We start from the raw sequence: 23,444 nt of genomic DNA, 5'->3' as shown, positions 1-23,444 counted from the left end.
ATTTTAAGTTGCGAAACGGTGATTTAGTCCCCATATATGATCCGGCATGCCGATATGGGGGTCTAAATCACCGCAAACCGCAACGTTCCAAATGATCGTGTTCCAGAAAAACCCACTCGCAAGTTGATTTAAATGGCCATTAATTTACAGGTATTAAACATTAAATTCCTTCCATTTGGCCTATAAATCCATGACAATGAGATTTAAAAATTATGTTATATTGTGAATTCTTGTGTGAATGTTATTTGGACACTTAGGCTATTTAAAAATGTTAATCTATTCTTAAGAAATTGATAGATGTTTAGATCTAGTAATTGAATTTTGTAATTAGCTACAATTAGGTAACTAACTAATAATGTGCTTTAATTTCAAGTCATCTAAGTAAGATTGTTTCATATTTGTTTCAGAATGCTTCAATCTACTGAAACTGAACATTTCAGAAACTGAAAATTTCTTTTAGTTCTCTTAATTTTCAAGAAAGTTATGGCCATTTGACTGTCCTCGATCACAGCTTTTGTGTTAAGTCAATGGAAAAGCAATAGGGAACAAGATGCTAATTTCCGAGTATGAAAATTGCCATAACTTTTTTAATACTGAAGATATAAAAGTGAATTAGGTGACAAATTAAACTTCTTTTTATGCTTTATCTGATGGGATTAATTACAGACTTGATTTTCTAAATCTCAAAATTTTGTGACATTGCTACATATACTTCCACAGATGCACCACAGAAAGTATACTGTCGGGTCACGTCACGTCACGTCACAGCATGGTTTTGGAACAGCTCTGGCTAATTGCTAATCTAATCCAAAAATATAACTTTTACTTATGTAGACCTAATGCTAATGACAGTGAAACGCTGATAATCTAACTTGTTGCAAACTCTAATACTGCAGTAGGAGTTAGAACGTGCACAGCAGAGTTATGAATAACCTGATCTTAATCGACGGCAATAGATGGAAACACAGCCCTCAGTGCATTGGAGTAGGCGAGTCTAGAAGTAGAAACAACATGAATGCGGGTTTCAGCAGCAGATGAGCTAAAGCATTGCAGAGTTGGATAATGCTACACAGGTGGAAGTAGACAGTTTTATTGACATTGTGGATTTATGGTCGGAAGCTCATCCTAGAGTCGAGTATGACGTGACGTTGCAAACAGTCTCAAACATTTGCTAAGGAGACAGACAGAGTTGGTGACTAGGGACTAGAATTTGTGGCTTTGGCTTTGGCTTTCTCCATTATTATCTGGCAGATATTTCTGCTCATCCTGTCTCAGATGCCTGAAACGCAGTGTAACCGTCCAGGGCAGGTGCTGACAATGTTTGGTGGGTGTCATCAATGTGCATCGTGTCTCCACTATATTTCACAGGATGTTGCCAAAAGACAACATATGAAGATCAGAAGTAAGGATTTTGAAATGGGGTTGAAAATCTTTGCAAATTATTCCTAGGCTGGGATATCAGGGACCTCTGTGGAAGAACAGTATCTCCAATCGATAGAGCAGTTGGTATTTCTGACAGTATCCAGCATTCCATTTCTCCGTGAACTTTGATTCTAAAACCCTATTGCTCTTGGATGTGAGTATATTCAGCAACTGAGCATCACAGAGTTCTTGAGTAGGAGCTTCCCAACTTGGGTAGAACTTTTTGCAGCTTTATAAGACTTTGGTTAGGCCCCATTTTGGAGTATTGCATGTAGTTCCAGTTACTCCATTACAGGAAGGATGTGGAGGCTGTGGAGAGGGTGCAGAAGCTATTTACCAGAATGTTGCATAGATTAGAGGGTATTATGTGTAAAGAGAGGTTGGGCAAATATAGATTGTTTTCTCTGGAACATCGGAAGTCGAGGGGAAACGATAGAAAATCGAAAATTATGAGAGGCATAGATAGGGTGAACAGTCAGAACCTTTATCCCAGGGTAGAAATGTCAAGGACGAGAGAGCAGAGCTTTAAGGGCCTGTCCCACTTAGGCAATTTGTTCGGTGACAGCCGGAAAATAGTCTGTCACCACATGGTTGCGGGGAGACGTGGGTTGACGCCTGCATTGTTGTGAGTTGTCTCCTCAAGTGTCGTAACTTTTTTCTTGTCGCCGCTGGATTTTGAAATGTTCAAAAACTTTCGGCGACAGTGGGCTTGATGTTGCCTGTCTTCCCCTGTCGTAGGTGCTGTCATAGGTTGTCCCCATGATGACGCCACGTGACGTTGGTTGTCGCTGGGTGCTGTCTTCGGTGAATTCCATTGGCCATCACCTACGTCAACCAGCGACAGGTACCGGCGACTGAATTGTCTTCAGTTGTCTTCAGTTGTTGCCGACAGGGTCGTAGCTTGTCGAAGCTTGTCACGGGTGGATGTAGGTTGACTTCGGTTGTTATAGGTTGTCGCCTGTGTGATCGTAGGTTGTCGTAGGTGTGGTCATAGGTGGACGTCCTATGTCGCGATGATTGGGTCGCCGGTTGTCGGTAGCTTGCCGTATTTTGCGTCGACTAGGTGGTAAGTTGTTGTAGACATTGTCGTAGCGGGGGGGTTCCAGTCGCCGCTTTTTCGGTGACCTGCTACGACTGTGACAGTCACCGAAAAAAATCGCCTAAGGTGAGAGTTTAAAGGAGGTGAATAGGGCAAGTTGTTTTTAAACAGAGCATGGAAGCTGCCAGAGGTGGTGATGGAAGTATATACGATAGTGGAGTTTAAGAGGGCACATGGATATGCTGGGAATGGGGGGGGGGGGGGGATATGGATCATGTGTAGGCAGGGGAGATTAGTTTAACTTGGCATCATATTCAGCACAGACATTGTGGGCCAAAGGGCCTGTTCCTGCGCTGTACCATTCTATGTTCAAAGGGCAATTAAATTTCTCCTGACTTCAAATCTAAATGTGCAACTATTAATCATTAGGCTACACCATCAGAGGCCTAGATTATCAAGCCAAATGAAACCATCTATTAGCATCACCCTGCCATGATATCTTGTAAACTTCAATGAATCATCATTCATTCTTTTAAACTTGAGAAAATGTTGGCCCATTCTACCCAATTCCTCTCCCCATCTTATCGCAGGAATCAATCTGGTAAATATTTGCGGCCATTGGTTTTCCTATTTCCTTGCTATAGCTGCCAGCTAACTTTCTGCCATTCAAGCACCAGGATGCTCAAATCTCTCTAAACGTTAAAAAATTGAGCAAAATATAAAGTATTGTTAGAACTCAATGGGTCAGACAGCATCTGTGGAGGGAAATGGATAGATGATATTTCAGGTCGGAACCCTTCTTCAGACTCTCCTTCTTATCTTGTGTCTACTATGTTTAATTTTAACTCTTCATTTAAAAAAAATTGTTTTGTATTCCAATCTAGAATTCTCAAATAAAAACAAAATCTGCTAGAAGCACTCCGATTAGGTTGCATCTGTTCAAAAGAAAGCAAATTATCGTTTCAGGTTGAAGACACTTCAGCAGAACTGGGAAAGAGAAATAAAAAACAAGTACATTTTAAATTATAGAGGTAGAGAGGCATGGATGGGACAATGGGAATATCTATATAACGCCAGGTTGGCAAGGGAATAAGAAGTGGTTGTAGAAACAAGGCACTGCAGATGCTAGTTTACACAAAAGGACACAAAGTGCTGGAGTAACTCAGTAGGTCTGTCAGCTTCTTTGGAGTACATGGACAGACAGCGTTTTGTTTCAGGACCCTTCTGTCTGATTGTGGAGGTGGGAGTTAAAGAAAGCTGGGAGACGGTCGAGTGGGCAGGAGACGGGATAAGAAGTGGTTAACGGGTTAATGATGATAGTTATAGACAAAGGAGTGTCAAATATTGGATATGCAGGGCCGCGTGACATACAGTATCCATAAGGTCAAGCTGTGCTAAAAGAGAGACAAATATCAGTCAAAATTTCAGATGGATGACTTACAGCAGAAAGTTAATGTCTTTGCTGATTGATTTGACCCCCAGTTAGTCTTTTCCCTCACTTTTAAAAGGTTCACCCTTGCTTTCACCTCTCTGTCTTTGTAGTCTATTTCAATCATACAACCTTCAAACATTCTTAAAATCTCTATATGAAGCTCCTGCAATCCCACCACTTTACAATCTTTATGACCACTCTAACCACCACCATTAACCTATTACTTATTCCCCTGGCAATTCTGAAATCACACTAACACTATTTTTGATCCTTGAAGAATTATTAAGGGTGGCGCAGCAGTAGAGTTGCTGCCTTATGGGCCTGTCCCACTTAGGCGATTTTTCAGGCGACTGCCGGCGACTGTCAAGTCGTAGCAGGTCGCTGAAAAACTGGCGACTGGAACGGCGACTGTCAGAGAGGAACACACACACACACACACATACACACATCGCTTCCTTCACCAGCCAGTTATGCAGGCAGGGGACAGGGCAAGCAGGGGACCGCTGTCTGAGTGAAATTCACACGGTGCAAAGCCAATGTGATACAGACACACAACCCGATCAACAGGAAGGTTGCCGCTGTAATTAAGACGGTGAAAGCACAATGTATGGGAAGGGTCATGTAAGTCCTTTAAAAGAGGGGGGGAGAAGGGGGAGACATATTGAAAAATTAGCGGCGACCAGTATGAAGCCGCGACTACTTACGAGAATGTGGGAACTACTCACCGCCATGCAGGTAACACCCCAGCAACCTCTGTGAACATGTGGCGACCTTGTGGCGACCTCAGTCTCCTGTAGTCGCCTAAAAAGTTGCGTAAGTGGGACAGGCACATTACAGCGCCAGAGACCCGGGTTCGATCCTGGGTTTGTACGTTCTCCCCGTGACTACATGGGTTTTCTCCAGATGATCTGGTTTCCTCCCACATTCCAAAGACATGTATGTAGGTTAATTGGCTTTGGTAAAGATTGTAAATTGTACCTAGTGTGTAGGATAGTGCTGATGCATGCGGACCACTGGTTGGGGTGGACTCTGTGGGCCGAAGAGCCTGATCCCACGCCGTAACTCTAAACTCTAAAAAACATCCCCTTTTTGCCATCTACCATCACTCCCCACTCCCTGAATTTTTTAATTGGAATTAAGTTCTATAAGTTCCTCCTGATGTGCTACTTGGTCCCTACCCGATCTGAAATGCCCTTCGTATCCTCTTCTATGAAGACAGAAACAAAGGTTATTTAATGTCTCAGCCAGCTTGAAATAGATGAGCACAGAGCAAGGAGCATGATAGCAAAACTTGCACGTTTTAGTGTCCTTCACAAGTGGGCCATTCCAAACCTTTCATTCAAATATGTACTTTTGATGCACACTAACTGTTGTAACTTCAGAAAAGCAGCAATTTGTTTGTTGCAAAAGAAGTATAGAGAGAAAAGCTAAATGATTTGTTTTAGTCATAGAGCCATACAACATGGAAACAGCCCATTCAGCCTACCATGCCCATGCTGACACACCACCTCCATATAGCACCCATCCCTTTTAATTCCACCTTCCTTCACTTGGCCTGTAGTCTTCTGCAGCTGAATGATTTAATGCCTGTCTAGACACTTCTTAATCTCTGTCTAGACACTTCTTTAATGCTTCTAGCAACTCTGCTTCCACCGCGCTATCCGACAGTTCATTCCAGGTACTCACCACCCTCCAGATGATAAAGGTCCCCCTCTCAACACCTCTAAATCTCTTACTCCTTACTGTTAGTGATGTTGATGGATGAGTAAATATTGGCCAGCACATCTTGGAAAGCTTTTGGTGTATCTTTTGTCCCACCTGAGAGGACAGGCAGGGGGTATAGAAGGTCCTCAGTAGAACAATGTTTCTGGAAATCAGCACCTCAAGAATACAGCACTCCCTCAACATTGCATTTGAGTTGCAGTCTGTGTTTTATGTTCAAATCACTGGAGTGAGGCAATAATCTACAATCTTTAGACTCTGAGGTGCAAGTTATTTATTGAACCACAGATTACTACAGGTTAGACCATAAGACATAGGAGCAGAATTAGGTCATTCAGCCAATCAAGCCTAATCCACCATTCAATCGTGGTTAATCTATTTTTCGCTCTCAACCCATTCTCCTGCCTTCACCCTGTAACCTTTGACGCCCTTACTAATCAAGAACGACCAATATCCGCTTTAAAAACACCCAATGGCCTCCATAGCCGTCTGTGGTAATGAATTCCAGATTCACCACCCTCTGACTAATAAAGTTTCTCCTCATCTCCATTCTGAAAGTACATCCTTTTATTCTGAAACTGTGCCCTCTGGTACTAAACTCTCCCATTAATGGGAACATCCTTTCCAGGTCCAGTCTATCTAAGCCTTTCGTTATTCAATGAGATCCCTCCTTATCCTTCTAAACAACGAATACAGACCCAGAGCCATCAAACACTCAATATTATCTTCCACAGATAGCATATATTATGTATCCCTCTTCCACATCCACTTCACACACACCAGGAGTGACTTAGTGGTGAATTGACCTCCAAACCCACATGTCTTTGGGATGTGCTCAGAAATGGAACTGTTGTGAGGTCACAAGGGAATGTGCAAACTACACACGGACAGCACCCAATGGTCGGGATCAAACTCGGTCTCCGGTGCTGAGGCAACAGCACCAGCACATGCGCCATTGTGCCACCCCAAATAAGTACACAACACACTATGAATTCATGACCTTGACAAATCAATTAAAAATCATCCAGCAGGATTGCAGCAGTAAGAGATTCAAAGGTTTTGATGTGTTAAATTCTGAAGTGAATAAAGTACTGTGGTGAACGGGTTACTGATTGAACAGGGATTGGCTGCATTCCCAGCAGTAACAGCCACTCAGACATGTTTCCTGCTGGAGAAGGTTTTGTACAACACGTCTGGAGAGCAGACTGTGTGATAACAGCTATTTAATATAAACCATACCAGGCCCTCAATGGTCTTGCTTTAAAACCGCACAATCATTCCCTTATTACACTTTCCTGTCAATCGTCTAAGCATGTGGCAAGTGAACTGCAGTGCAGGCTCTCCTAGTCGGTTGTAATTCCAGTGATGTTACCCGTTTTCATTTTCTTCTTAAAATGTACTTGCCTCCACAAGCAGAAATGTTCTGAACAAGGTGACCCCATGCCAAGGTTGCAGAGTCAGAGCCAAGAGGTGCTTCTGGCGAGTCTCAGCAAGTAACTATGTTCGTCCCCGAGTGTTGGCATGAACTGTTCTGGCAGGAGTTTGGATTGCAGGGGCATCACAGCCCAATGTTAGTGAACGTTGCCCCATAATAGGAAGGATGTGGAGGCTTTGTGGAGGATGCAGAAAAAGCTTATTGGTGGGGATGCAAAGGCTTTGGGCAGGGTGCAATAGAGGCAGAAGAACAGAAGAAGGATTAGGGGGTATGAACAATAAGAAGAGGTTGGACAAATGAGGATTGTTTTCTCTGGAGCAACCAAGGCTGAGGGAGACCAGATAGAAGTTCATAATATTATGAGAGGCATAGATAGGGTAGATAGAAAAAGGTAGTCAAAACCTTTTTCTCAGGCTGGAAATATCAGACTAGAGGGCATAGCTTTGAGGTGAGAGGAGAAACGTTTAATGGAGATATACAGGGCTTTTTTTTTACATGGAGAGTGGTGGGCACTTGGAACATGCTGCCAGGAGTGATGGTGGAGGTAGATACGAGAGTGGCATATTGATAGGTTTATGGATATGCAGTGAATGGAGGGATATGGATCATATGCAGGCTCCTCGATGTGGATTATATTTTGTGGTGAGCATTGTGGGCTGAAGGGCCTTTCTCTGTGCTGTACTGTTCTATGTTCTGTGAGGTATGGTTCGATCCACAATGTACATCCATCAGTACAAATTTCCAGCAGAGGATCCTGGATCCCAATGTGGAATAATTTTGCCCCTGCAAGACCAGAGTGCAAAACTAGGTTGTTGTACATCAACCATTGCCCTGTTGTTGTGAATCAGGAAATCATGGGCTTGGAAACCATTGTAGAGGCGTGAGCACCTAATTCCGGCTGATGTTCTAATTCAGGCTCCACATTACTGAGGGTATTGTGTATCAGATGGGGTAACTGCCCTTTCTGTTACAGTCGTAGAGTCATGCAACACAGAAACAAGAACTAAAACTGAAAGATGCTGGAAATGGAGACACTAAAAGCTACAGACGCTATAACATTGTACAAAATACAAGGAGGAACTCAGCAGGCTAGTCAGCATCTGAGAAAGGAATGAGATCCTTGAACCCAAAATATTGCCTGTCTACTCCCTCTCAAGATGCCGCTAACCTGCTGAGTTCCTCCAGCATGTTGTGCCTTGCTCCAAATGCTGCAAATATTCATCAAGTCAGGCAGCGACTGCAGATGAGAAACAAAGTCAATGTTTCAGGTGAAAGACTCTTTGCCAGAACTGTAAAGGACACAAAAAAAGCTAATTACACTGCAGGGAGGATATGGGAGGGTATGTCCCTGATAGAGTAAAGCTGAGGTGACTATGGGGAGGTTATCTGGTCAGCTGGAGTGTGCGCACCAAAGGCTCTTTGGGGGACCAGCAACCCAACTGGAGGCTCGACCGACTGCTAGGAGGAAGCTGGAGACATCGGGCACGAGGAGCAAGGGCCGGTAGGAGGTTGAACCGGGGTAATGCCTCCAGCGCCTTCAAGGTCACTGCACGAGGTGCCCGCGGGCCACATAGACGGCCAGGTGAGGAAAGGAGAGGGATGTTGGTTCGCGGGAACTGCCCGAACGCGCAGGCGAACTGGGCTTTCGACTTTGAATAATGCAGGCACGTGCCGTGAGTAATTACTCAAGGTAGGCAGTCAGTCGGCTTTAAAAAAACCTTAAACTGCGCATGCGCAGATTGTTCTCCTCTCCGTAAAAATAAAGAATAAAAATAAAGAAAGTAACAATCAATTTGCCCAAGGCTTCCAAATCTCCTTCATTCTGAATTACTGAATAGGTGGGGGGTGGAGGGTGACAGCAGGTGGAGAGATGGTGGTAAAAGCTGGAGCACACCGGGACAAGTTGAATCAGTTGTGATCTTATTGAATGACAATACTAGTTCAAGGGACCAATTGGGGGGAGAGTTCCTTTCGCAGCGTGCGGTGAGTCTGGCCAGGGATAAAGTTGCGGGGAGGGCAGGAGCATTGAGAAGGAGGGGGTCGGGGATCATGCCAGCAACTCACTCACTTACCGCTTCCGCGGCGCTTCGGGGGCGGAGCCACAGCATAATAGCCAGGCAGGAAAGTAGCTCGGGTGGCTGCGAGTGGCCGCCGGGACCTCAGCACTTTCTGCTGGCCCGCTCACCTCTGGCAGTGCTCTCCGTCTGAACAGTGAGGGGACCAGCTCAAGAGCAAAGATTATAGAGCAGAGCAGGTCAGCGGGCGATGGATAACAGGAGTGGACTCTCCTGTGTCAGCGTGAACAAGGGACCAAATGAGGTTACTCGCACTGACATATGGAGTAAGCTCCACCGCCCGCTGTCCTGTTCTCCATCGCCCGCTGACCCGCTCATGAGCTGGTTGCTGGCATGATCCCCGACCCCCTCCTTCTCAACGCTCCTGCCCTCCCGCAACTTTACCGCTGGCCAGACTCCCCACACACTGTGAAAGGAACTCTCCCCCCGCCCCCCCCCCCCCGCCACCTCCCCCCGTGACGCTGTCTTTTGACAGCCGCTTCCCACTTTACAGCCGCTTGCGCTGAGCATGCGCAGTACACGGTCCACGCTGCAAAGGCAGAATTTCAGCTGCCTTCAGCTCTGCTTGAAATTGATGGCTTGAAGCAGCGCCCACGGCACATGGGCTGCACACACTTTCCCGTATTACATGTACTGCACATGAAAGGCACGGATAATTATGCCTACGTAAGAGATCAATCTTAGAATTATGCCTACCTAAGAGATCAATCTCTTAGGTAGGCATAATTCTCCCGTGCCTTTACTATTTATATTTAATAATTATCATTTTATAATTTTAGTCAGGGTAGGCAGTGCCTACCTTGCCTACCCTGACGGCACGTGCCTGGAATAATGGCACTAAACATGGCGGTGCCTATATGGGTAATATATGCAAAAAGAATTTCACTGTACAGTTGCATATAAGCACCATTGAACCATTGAGACAAAAGAATGTGGGAGATGCAACGAAAGTATTAGCAATGTTACAAAATGTTGAGATTTAAAAAATCAAGTCTGCAATTTATCCCATCAGATAAACCATAAAAAGAAGTTTAATTTGACACCTAATTCACTTTCATATCTACAGTATTAAAAAAGTTATGGCCATTTTCATACTCGGAAATTAGCATCTTGCTTTTCCATTGACTTAACTCAAAAGCTGTGATCAAGGACAGTCAAAAGCCCATAACTTTCTTAAAAATTAAGAGAACTGAATGAAATGTTCAGTTATTATAGATTGAAGCATTCTGAAACAAATATGAAACAATCTTACTTGGATGACCTGAAATTAAAGCATATAATTAGTTAGTTACCTAATTGTAGCTAAATACAAAAGTCAATTACTAGATCTAAACATCTATCCATTTTTTAAAGAAAGGTTAACATTTTTAAATAGCCTAAGTGTCCAAATAACATTCACACAAGAATTCACAATATAATATGATTTTTAAATCTCATTGTCATGAATTTATAGGCCAAATGGAAGGAATTTAATGTTTAATTCCCGTAAATTAATGGGCATTTAAATCATCTTGCGAGTGGGTTTTTGTGGAACGCGATTGATTGGAACGTTGCGGTTGCCGTGAATTTGAACCCCATATCGGCAGGAAAAACACTGCCGGTTCGTATGGGACCAAAATCACATTTTCGCCAATGAAATTTGGATTAAAGTCATCCTAAGAAGCAAGATTATATGTAAAATAGACGACTTACCTTATGTTTTGTCCCCTACGTGAGATCCGTCCCGTTGTCGGTATTGACGGCGTTAGAAGTAGCTTTTTATTTTACTCCAGGGATTAAATTGTCCTGCGATTTTTTTAAAAACTTCCGAGAACGGAAGTTGGAATGATTTTTCTGTAGCAGCTGAACAGTCTGAGAAAGTTTGACTCCGACAGGCGGGAGAAAACAGCATTTTAATCCCGCCCCCCCCTCAAAGGCGCCAAAGTCGCGCACACGGCCAGTGGCAAAACTGCAGCGCCACTGAAGGTAGGTATTGTAACATCGCTAGAAGTATCCCCCTTCCTCACCTTCCCCACAACTTTATAGCTTCAGTTGTCTCCATTTCCATTCTGACAAACACCTTGAAACTTTGACTGTTTCTGTCCCCATAGTTGCAGCCTGACCCATTGAGTGTTTCCAGCCTTCCTGCGTCTGTTTAACATTTCCGACATCTGCAGTTATTTATTTACTTTCACAGCACAGAAACAGGCCCCTCAGCCCGCTTCAGCAATGCTGACTATCGAAGACTCATCTATACTAACGTCATGCAGAGACACAAGAGAAGGCAGATGCTACAAACTGGCACAGCAAACAAGTTGCTAGAGGAACTCAGCGGATCGAGCAGCATCTATCGATGGGAAGGGTTTGTTGTTGGTTTGGATCAAGACAGTGCATCAGGACTGTCCTTCTTTGAAGAAGGATTTCTCTGGTCCTGACGCAGGGTTACAACCTAAAATATTGCCCATTCGTTTCCCCCATGGATGCTGCTCGTCCCTCTAAGTTCCTCTGACAGATTGTTTGTTACACTAATTCCTCTCGCATCTCCATCAACTCCCACCTATGGTCAGGGATGCTCCACAGTAGCTAATGACCCAACTGTCTTTGGTATGTGGGAGTAAACCAGAGCACCTGGGAAAAACTACTCAGAGCTTCCAAGGCCAGGATCTAACCCAGGTCCATGGAGGTGCAAGGTGGCAGCGGTGCTCCATAGAAATGCATTACTGATCCTATTCAGACACAAGAGTCGAGACCCTTCTTTCGACTGGAGAAGGGTCTTGACCCAAAACATCACCCACTCCTTCTCTCCAGAGATGCTGTCCCGCTGAGTTACTCCAGCAGTTTGTCTTTGGTGTAAACCAGCATCTGCAGTTCCCTCCTACACTGACCCTATTCGCTTCTCTTCTGGTATTGCAAACAATAATCATCCAACACTCCACTCTACTGGGTGATTTGGTCATTATCACACAGCTGCTTGGCTGTTGTAGTTGGATTGAAAAATACAGCATGGATACCGTCCTTTCGGACCACCAAGTCCACGCTGACCATCGATCATCCATTCACACTAGTTCTACTTTATCCCATCTTCACACCCACTCCCTACACATTAGGGGTAATTTACAGAGGGCTGTTAACCTACAACAAACCACATTTGGACATGGGAGGAAACCAGAGCCCCCTGAGGAAACCCAAGGAGAACGTGCAGACTCCACACAGACAGCACCCCAGGTTAGGATCAAACCCTGGTCTCTGTCGTTGTGAGGCAGCAGCTCTACCAGCTGTGCCACTGAGTACATTACAACTGAGTACACATTACTTCATTACAACGGAGTACACATTTCAAAAATACTTCACTGCTCTGAAAGCATTTTGGGGCGTGCTAGGATTATGAAAGAAATGTATGTAAATCCAATTCTGCCTTTCTTTCTTTGATGCAACTGAAATTAGGTCCCATGTACCAAAACTGTAAAAACATTGTGTCTTTATAATCTTTTATTTGCATCTTTCTCATATCAGTGGAAACTGTTACATTCATCTTAGGTTAACAGCAGTTCTTCAATTCCTTTTTAGCTTAAACTAGGAGTGATTGGTGACAGAAATGGGAACAGTGTAAATGTGAAATTAGCCATGACGTTCCACCTACATTGGTAGGAATGCTGCACAGATTGCTAGGATACCTACTTGCTCTACGTAGCTTTTGAAGTCTGAACCCACTTCCCAGTTAGGGATGAGATTTCCTTCTTTCCACCCGAGTTCAGTTAGAGAGGTCACAGGCTGACTGCTGTGACATTGATGAGGTAGTGCACGCTTGAAATTTGGGGCTGAGGCCCATTGTTGTTGGGACTGAATGACGGTCTCCCTTTGAAAACGGTCCCGACGAAAGTCTGGTTAGAATGAATGTGGAGAGGATGTTTCCAGTAGTGGGTGAGTCGAGGACCAGAGGCCACAGTCTCAGAATAAAAACATACCTTTAGAATGGAGATGAGGGGGAATTTATTTAGCCAGAGGGTGGAGAGTCTGTAGAATTCATTGCCACAGACAGCAGTGGAGGCCAAGTAATTAGGTATTTTTAAAGCAGAGATTGATAGATTCTTCATTAGTAAGGGCGTCAAAGGTTATGGGAAAAAGGCAGGAAAATTGGTTTGAGAGGGAAAAATAGATCAACCATGATCAAATGGCAGACCAGACTCGATGGGTTGAATGGTCTATTTCTGCTTCTGTGTCTTATGGTTCTTTGGTTCTTATGGACCCAAAGCAGCCTATTCATGTCTTCCAGAGATGCTGCCTGACCTGCAGCATTACTCCAACACTGTGTGTGTGTTTTTTCCTCTCTATCTATCTGTGCTGTTCCTGATCTGAAAGCTTGTTGCCAATTGTGAAATTGAAAATTTAATAGCATTTCGTCCTACAGAACAAAAAAATGCAATTACAATTGTTTAAACTGACTAAATGTGTGGTTAGATGGTAAATTTATAACAGCTTTCCCTCACCTACTTCCCAGACATTTTCTCATTTTGAATTTTCCACATTTTTCTTTGCACTTTCAGGAGTTCAGCAACAACACCTGGGATTCATGCAGGGCTTGTCTCCATTTTTCTGGAATTAGTTCTGCGATTCAATTCACCTCTCAGGATGTCTTATTTCTTAACAGTTTTGAGTTAAGCCCCAACGTAATGAAGTAATTTCACTGTGAGGAGTTCAGATGTACAACTCATTATTATCTGGATGTTGCTGATGGGTGGAAGGTGTAGAAATTGAATGCTTTTCGAAACTGGGGTTATTGGGGTGATTTTACAAGAGGTTTAGTTGAGCTTAGAGATATAGCATGGAAGCAGGCCTTTCAGCCCACCAAGTTCATGCTGACCAATGATCACCCGTACACTAGTTCCATGTTATCCCAGTTTTGTATCCTACACATGAGGGGCAATTTACAGAAGCCAATTAACCTACAAACCTGCACGTTTTTGGAATGTGGGAGGAAACCGGAGCACCCGGAGAAAACCCATGTGGCCAAACGGTTAACACACAAATTTCGTACAGACAGCACCCGTGGTCAGGATCGAACCCAGGTCGCAAGTGCTGTAAGGCAGCAACTCTACTGCTGCACCATTGTGGCTCCCTTGTTATACAAGAAAAAAACATACACCTTCTCAAGCATAGTACATTGCACTATTGGCTAATATTAATTCATGGTACAATTGATTCACATCCTTATATATATTTGTAGCAATGTTACAAAATTTTGAGATTTAAAAAATAAAGTCTGCATTTTATCCCATCAGATAAAGCATAAAAATAAGTTTGATTTGACACCTAATCCACTTTCATATCTTCAGTATTAAAATAATTATGGCCATTTTTCATACTCTGAAATTAGCATCTTGTTCCCTACTGCTTTTCATAGAAAATAGGTGCAGGAGTAGGCCATTCGGCCCTTCGAGCCTGCACCGCCATTTGATATGATCATGGCTGATCATCCAACTCAGTATCCCATCCCTGCCTTCTCTCCATACCCCCTGATCCCTTTAGCCACAAGGGCCACATCTAACTCCCTCTTAAATATAGCCAATGAATTGGCCTCAACTACCTTCTGTGGCAGAGAATTCCACAGATTCACCACTCTCTGTGTAAAAAATGATTTCCATTGACTTAACTCAAAAGCTGTGATCGAGGACAGTCAAAAGCCCACACCCTTTCTTAAAAATTAAGAGAACTAAATGAAATTTTCAGTTATTATAGATTGAAGCATTCTGAAACAAATATGAAACAATATTACTTGAATTATCTGAAATTATAGCATATAATTAGTTAGTTACCTAATTGTAGCTAATTACAAAATTCAATTACTAGATCTAAGCATCTATCCATTTCTTAAGAAAAGGTTAACATTTTAAATAGCCTAAGTGTCCAAATAACATTCACACAAGAATTCACAATATAACATGATTTTTAAATCTCATTGTCATGAATTTATAGGCCAAATGGAAGGAATTTAATGTTTAATTCCCATAAATTAATGGGCATTTAAATCATCTTGCGAGTGGGTTTTTGTGGAACGCGATCGATTAGAACGTTGCATTTGCGGTGAATTTGAACCCCATATCGGCAGGAAAAACACTGCTGGTTCGTATGGGCCAAAAATCACATTTTCGCCAATTAAATCTGGATTAAAGTCATCCTAAGAAGCAAGTTTATATGTAAAATAAACGACTTACATTATGTTTTGTCCCCTATATGAGATCCGTCCCGTTGTAGGCTTTGTAGTTAGAAGTAGCTTTTTATTTTACTCCTGCGATTAAATTGTCCCGCAAATTTTTTTTTTTAACTTCCAAGAACGGAAGTCCAGTCGATTGTTCTGCAGCAGCTGGCAGCCTGAGGAAGTTCGCCTTCGACAGGCAGGAGAAAACGGCATTTTAATCCAGCCCCCCCCCCCTCAAAGACGCCAAAGTCGCGCATACGGCCAGTGGCAGAACTGCAGCGCCACTGAAGGTAAGTTTTGTAACATCGCTAATATTTGTGTAACAATAATCTCTCAGCAACCAAAGTTTCTACTGATTCAGTATCACATAGTTTTAGGGAGCATATTCCAGATGACCACAATGCTCTCTTTTACCAAGTGTTTCATAATTCTATCCAAAGATCTTCTCTCTAGTTCTAAAATTATTATCCCTTGTAATCACATGGCTTTCTAATGACCAAACTGATCTTTCCCAATGGCTACGTCAACTTTGCCCCCTCTGTCAATTCTGTAAACAAAGCCCCAACACATCATCCTCTGACATTTTTGTCACCTCCTTAGGGATCCCACCACTAAACACATCTTCCCACCTCCACCCCTTTCCGGCATTCGCAGTAACCGCTCCCTCCATAACTCCTTGATTCATCCTTTCCCACTCATACCACTGCCTCCCCTGGGTACTTTCCCCTGCAACCGCGGAAGATACAACACCTCCTCCCTCAACTCCATCCATAGTCCATTCACATGTACCTCTTCTGACCTCATCTACTGCGTCCAATGCTCCCTATGTGGGTCCTGTACATCAGTGAGACCAAACGTAGACTTGAAAACCGTTTCACTGAACACTTACACTCGTTCTGCCTAGGCCTGTGAGACCTCTCGGTTGACAACTATTTCAATACCCCTTCCCATTCCCATAATGACCTTTCCGTTCTGGGCCTCATCAACTGTCAGAGTTAGGTCACATGCAAATTAGAGCATCAGCATCTCATTGCTTTAGCTCACAACCCAGCAGTATGAACATTGAATTCTCTAATTTTAAATAACTTTATCTCATCCTCTCCTCCCTACTCCCCCTTGCAACCTTACTCCTCACTTGTTGTTTTACCAGGCCCACAATTCTCAACATGTTTCTCTTGAGCTCACACATTCCCTAGCCAATAATAGGCCTATTAGGCACTGTCGGAGGTGATTTGTGGCTGGTGCTGATTGGTCCTGGTCTTTTCTCACCACCAGCTCTTCACCTCCTTGCACCAACCCCTACTTTCAATCTAAGGAAGGGTCCTGACCCAAAATGTCCTCCATACTTTTTCACCAGAGATGCTGCCTGACACTTTGAGTTACTCCAGCATTTTATGTGTATCTTTGGTATAAACCAGCATCTGCAATTCTTTACTCCACTGTGATATCCTGATTGTCCTATGATGTTCTTAATATCTAACGCTTTTCCCTATGTTTCGATCCTTAACCTAATGTTTCCTCCAGTGACTTGGTATCAAATATTGTTTGATGATGTTCCTGTCACATAGATTTGCTGGAATTCCTGCTTTAAAGCCATTTAATAAACACAAATTCTTGTTCCTTTGGATTCCTTAATCAATGAGAAAACGTTCCTCCATTAACCTTAAGAACTTCCTTTGTCATTTTAAACATCTCAGTTTAAACATATCCATAAGCAGATCGCTGATAAATTCTGGGACAATCCTGGAAAGGAACTACAGATGCTGGTTTATCGAAAAAGGCAGAAAGTGCTCGAGTAATACAGCGGGTCAGGCAGTATCACTGGAGAACAAGGATAGGTGACGTTTCAGATTGGGACCCTGCAAATAATGAGTTAATTCATGTGAAATTTGAGACCTCACCATTTAACTACAAAAACTGACATAAACACTCCCTGGAGATGACTTGAATCTGACATGGGTAAGAAAAGTCAAACACCTGAGCTTGATTTTCCACAGCTTTACACTTGATGTTCAGTTTTCAATTCAGATCAATAAATTTGTAAAATAGCACAAGATCATCCATGGACAAAGGATTTGCATGAAAATCAGCCATGCAAGCAAAGTAGGCAAGACAGACCTCTACTTGCGAAGATTGAAGCTGGCAAAGTGTACTGACAGAAGCAGGAATAGCAACACAACATGGCAGCAAGGTCTGTAACAGTGAGTGACACATGAGGGCCGCTGATGGGTTACAGTCACAAAGGAGGGAAACACCCCCATCCAAAAAGAACTCACTGTCACTTTTGACCATGCTCTCTGTTACCAACAGAAAACTTTGATCATTCTATTAAAAATACATCAAAGTCATTGGGTAATAAAAAATTCTTAGATATGGTGCATCCAACACATACTCGAAGCTGAAAAATATCCTTTCCCCTTGCTATTTCTTCACCATGCAGCTTCATTTCTTTGACATTCATAAAACGTCTTTTATGAAATTTCCCAAGGAGACTGAGGAAATTCGGCATGTCTCCAATGACTCTTACAAACTTCTACTGATGCATCATAGAAGCCAAACTGTAGGATTGCATCACAGCTTGGTTTGAGAACAGCTCTGTCCAAGACTGCAAGAAATTGCAGAGTTGCAGATGTAGCCCAGTCCATCACACAGACCAGACTTCCCACCACCTGACTCCATCTACACTTCACACTGCCGCAGAAAAGCAGCCAATATAATCAAAGACTTGTCCCACCCTGGTCATTCCTTCCACTTCCTGTTCCTGTCTGGCAGTAGGTGCAGGAGCTTGAAACAGCTTCTTTCCCTCTGTTATCAGGCTTCTGAACAGTCCTTCTGAATGGTACTGTCCAATTCACCTCTACATCATTGCGGACATTGGACTTTGCCTATAGAACTGATGTGCTACAATGCTGAGACCTATATTCTGAACTCGGTATCTTCCCCTTTGCTCTATCTACTGTACTTGAGTTTGAAATGGTTGTATTTATGCATAGTATTATCTGTCCTCTTTCCATAGCATGTAGCAATGTTACAAAATTTTGAGATTTAAAAAATCAAGTTTGCAATTTATCCCATTAGATAAAGCACAAAAATTTGACACCTAATTCACTTTCATATCTTCAGTATTAAAAAAGTTATGGCCATTTTCATACTCGGAAATTAGCATCTTGTTCCCTATTGATGTTCCATTGACTTAACACAAAAGCTGTGATCGAGGACAGTGAAATGGCCATAACATTATTAAAAATTAAGAGAACTGAAAGACATTTTCAGTTATAGTAGATTGAAGCATTCTGAAACAAATATTAAACAATCTTACTTGGATGACCTGAAATTAAAGCATATAATTAGTTAGTTTCCCAATTGTAACTAATTCCAAACTTCAATTACTAGATCTAAACATCTATCCATTTCTTAAGAAAAGATTAACATTTTTAAATAGCCTAAGTGTCCATATAACATTCACAAAGAATTCACAGTAAAACATGGTTTTTAAATCTCATTTACATTAATTTATAGGCCAAATGGAAGGAATTTAGCGTTCAATTGCTGTAAATTAATGGCCATTTAAATCAGATTTCGAGTGGGATCCTGTGGAACTGTGGAACGCGCTGGTTTGGAACGTTCCCATTGTGGTGGATTTGAACCCCATATGTCCAGAAAAATACTGCAGGATTTAATGGGCCCCCAAATTAGCTACTCGCAACATAAAATTTTGTATAAAGGGATCTTAAGAAGCCCTTTTTAATGTAAAAATAAACAACCTACCTTCCGTTGTTCCCTGCATGAGATCTGTCCCGTTGTCGGCGGTCGCAGGTTTAGAGGATGTTTTTTAACCTACCATAACAATTAAATTAACCAATATAGTTTAAAAATACCTGCAGCGAACGAACCTCGCAGTGATTTTTCGTCAGCAACTAAGTAGGCTGAACAACCTCGATTTGAATAGCAGAGAGAAAATCGCGTTTTAAACCTGCCCCCCTCTCAAAGGCGCCACAATCGCGCACACGGGCAGCGACAGATCTGCAGCGCCGCTGAAGGTAGGTTTTGCAACATACCTATAGCATGCAAAACAAAACTGCTTTAAAAAAAAAAACAGACCTTGCTGTTCAGATTAATTTATGCTCTGTTAGCTCTATCAGATACTGTGCGATACAAGCTATCTGGATCTGATAACTTTTTCAGTCCATCATTTTCTCAAAAGATTGTCTCCCACCTCTTAAGTTACTTCACCAGTTCCTCAATCCTACCTTTACATACAAAACATCATGTAAAATGAAAAAGTATCACTGATCCTGAAGAAGGGTCCTGACCTCAAACATCACCTAACCAAGTTCTTTAAGGATGCTGCCTGACCAATGAGTTACTCCAGCATGTTGTGTCTTTCCTTGGTAAACTAGCACATGCAGTTCCTTGCTTCTACATACAAAATTTGCTTCCTCATTCTCCAATTTTCTCTAATATTAAGGAATCAGTACCCTTTGGCTTCTAGTCAATTAATGAATCCCTGAGGATTAATCAGTGTGTTGTAAATAGATACTATTTTCAATATATTCTAGGCCAGTGCAGTGATGTTATAAGATATGTGACAGGGCACTACATCAAGCAGTGCTGATGTGTCACTGGTTGTCAAGAACAAAGACTAGAAATGCCTCAGAGAGTTCAGCACAATTGCTTTAGTGGCATCTAGTGCTTCGTGCATAGTACTGCCACCTTTAGGTCAGAAATATGTGAATTTAAGTCCCACTGCGAAAACTAGACCACAAAATCTCAGAGATATGTTTGTGCAGATTTGAGGGGACAGGCACTGTAATGTCTAAACATGCCTTCTTTCAAATAAGGTGTCGAACCAGGATTAGTTTAGTTTAATTCAGTTTAGAGATAAAGCGCGAAAACAAGCCATTCGTCCCACCGAGTCCGTGCTGACCAGAGAACCCCGCACATTTACACAATCCCACACGCACTAAGGACCATTTACAATGTTATCAAGCCAATCAACCTAGAAACCTGTACGTCTTTGGAGTGTGGGATGAAACCACAGCTCCTGAAGAAAACCCACGCAGGTCACAGGGAGAACGTACTAACTCCGTACAGACAGCACCCATAACCAGGATCAAACCCGGGTCTCTGGCGCGGTAAGGCAGCAACTTTACTGCTGCGCCACCCTGCTCTCTTGGGTGGATTTAATAGATTTTGAAAAGATTGTGCAGTGAAGCAACAAATGGAGACACAAAAGGCAGCAGATGCTGTAATCATGAGTAAAACTATAACATCTACTGTCTTTAGTCTCTCTACTTAATTAACTGTAAAGCTTTTGGGACATTATAGGATCACAAAATAATTATATAAATATAAGCCATTCTTTATATTTTAATTTGAATAATGGCAAAAATAAGTGATATCTTAAATTAAAATGTTTTCCATTTTACATAGGTTAAAGAATCAAGCACTAATGATCAAATATGAAACCGAATGAAATCCATGGTCACTCACATTTGATTCCCCTAATAAGCAGAGAACCAGGATAATATGAACACTCCCCAAATGGGTTCATACCTGCTGAAGTCTGACCCATGTTTTCAAGTGCATATCATGCCCCCATTTAGTCCAGCCAAAGATTCTAATTGAAACAAGGTTTATTAAGTGCTGTGCTGTTTTATAGTGTAAAGGCATCTGGTATGTGTTCTCTTTTCCTGCAAGGCTCCTGCCCAACTACACAGCTACATCTAAGTAGACAGGAGGAAGCTGAAATTTGACCATAAGGGTGAAGACTGGCCTATTTAAGCAGCCTGCAAAGCACTCGTGTGGAGCCCTCCTGGAGATTTCATACCAGATAACCCAGGGCAACGGTGACAAAGGCTGGGGAAACCAATTCTGAACACAAGTTATGGAAGGTCGAGCACACTGGAGGAAGTGAAGTGTCAGGTCATGAAGCCCATTGCCATTGCTGCTTGAAAATGAAAAGGGAGATATCACGACCGTGTGCTTTGTCAATAAGCAACACCCTCCGATAAACACAAAATGCTGGTGTAACTCAGCGGGTCACACCATCTCTGGAGAAAATGGACAGGTGATGTTTCAGGTCGGGATCCTTCTTCAGACAGATAGTAGGGGGGAGGAATTGGAAGCAAGAAAATACAAGATTGCCTATTTGTGGACAGGACTGTACAAATCATATAATGATCCGAGGTTAAAGTCTTAGTCTGCATGCAGAAGAGAGAGAGCATAGGAAATTAGGGTTTTCAGTATTGATGCAAGTTGTTCCTTTACTGGTGAAGGGGTGAATAAAACATATCTGCTTCTCTTGATCATGATCCCAAGACACCTGGGTGAACACAAACACTAGGTAAGAGTGGGATATATAATCCAGGACACAAGTGTGTTTTTATATTAAGTTTGGAATGTGACTGGCATGTTCAGCTTCTATTGCCCTGAGAAGATGGTGAAAAGTCACCATCTTGAAACATTGCAGTGATCCCAGGGACGTCACCCTCACAATGATGTTCATAGGGTGTTCCAGAATTTACTCTCAATTACGATGAAGGATCTGCAAAACAATTTTAAACCAGGATGGTGTGCAAATTTAAAAAGGAATTACACAGGGCCTGCTGTCCTTGCCCATTGTTAAAGTAAAAATTATGGGGCGTACTTGGTCACAGCTAGTCACTCTCACTTCACCTCCGCCATTCAACCTATCTGGTCCCTATTTGGACCAGGGTAGCGATGAAGTCTGTAGCCAAATGGTCCTGGTGAAACCGAAGCTAACATTGGTGAGCAAGTTACTGGTGGTTAAGTGCCAGTCGATAACACTTACATCACATTTCTGATGATCGAGAGTATGGTAATTGGATAGTAATTACTAGATTACATTTGTCCTACTTATTTACAAATCCTACCAATCTGCCAAGGTGTCATAGAGGCAAGAGAGGCCTTTAGACTCTGGTCAGAGGCAGGTAGGCCTAGACAGGGAGTATTGCTAGATATGAAAAAACGCACAAATGCTAGAGTTAAATATGCACTTCGTTTTATTAAGAAAAATGAAAACACAATGAGAGCAGACTCGCTTGCTAGGAAGCTACAGAATAACAACCTTACTAACTTCTGGAAAGAGGTCAGAGTAATGAATAACAGCAAAACACCCCTACCGTCTGACATTGAAGGTGTTAGTAGCCCAGAAAAAATAGCTGAGAGTTGGCGTGAGCACTACTGTAACCTTTTTAACTGTGTTAAAAGTAACCCAGTTAGAATCAATCCTGAACATATTGATCTCTCTGTAGATATGGTAGTTAGGGCAGCTGATGTCTATGATGCCATTAACATGTTGGATAACAACAAAGCCTGTGGTATGGACTGCATTACTGCAGAACATCTAAAATATGCCAGCTATAAGCTCTGCCCTTTGCTTTCCATGTGCTTTAGTGGCTGTCTGGTTCATGGTGTCTTGCCAAATGATATTATGTCTGTAATGCTAGTGCCTGTGATTAAAGATAAGGCTGGTAGGCTCAACAGTGTTGATAATTACCGACCTATTGCACTAGCCAGTATCTTATCTAAAGTACTGGAGAGAATACTGCTGACAAAGCTAGAAATGTATGTCCTTACTACTGACAATCAGTTTGGGTTCAAAAGAAAACATGGAACTGACCTGTGTATCTATGCTCTTAAAGAGATTGTGTTCAGGTACACAAGCCTGAATTCATCTGTATTCCTATGTTTTATTGATGCGTCCAAGGCATTTGATAGAATTAACCATGAACACTTGTTTGTAAAATTGCTAAATAGAGGTGCCCCTAAATTCTTAGTGAGAATCTTAGTGTTCTGGTATGCCCATCAAACGTTTTACGTTAAATGGGACAATGTTGTATCTGCTCCATTCTGTGTTAGTAACGGAGTGCGGCAAGGAGGAATTTTGTCTCCTATTTTATTTAATGTTTATATGGACGAATTGTCAAATCAGTTAAATAGGCTAAAAACTGGCTGTCTTGTGGGCAACACTATTGTTAATCATCTGATGTATGCAGATTACCTGGTCCTGCTCTGTCCATATAGTGCTGGGCTGCAACGTTTTGGCTCCTGAGTTACTCCACAACTTTGTGCTTTTTGCTCAAGATTCCAACATCTGCACATCCTCGTGTCTCTACATT

This window comes from Amblyraja radiata, chromosome 10 (genome assembly GCF_010909765.2).
Source record: "Amblyraja radiata isolate CabotCenter1 chromosome 10, sAmbRad1.1.pri, whole genome shotgun sequence".
Taxonomy (NCBI): Eukaryota; Metazoa; Chordata; class Chondrichthyes; order Rajiformes; family Rajidae; genus Amblyraja; species Amblyraja radiata.
The sequence above is the reverse complement of the archived record's forward strand: the minus strand, read 5'-3'. Positions refer to the sequence as shown.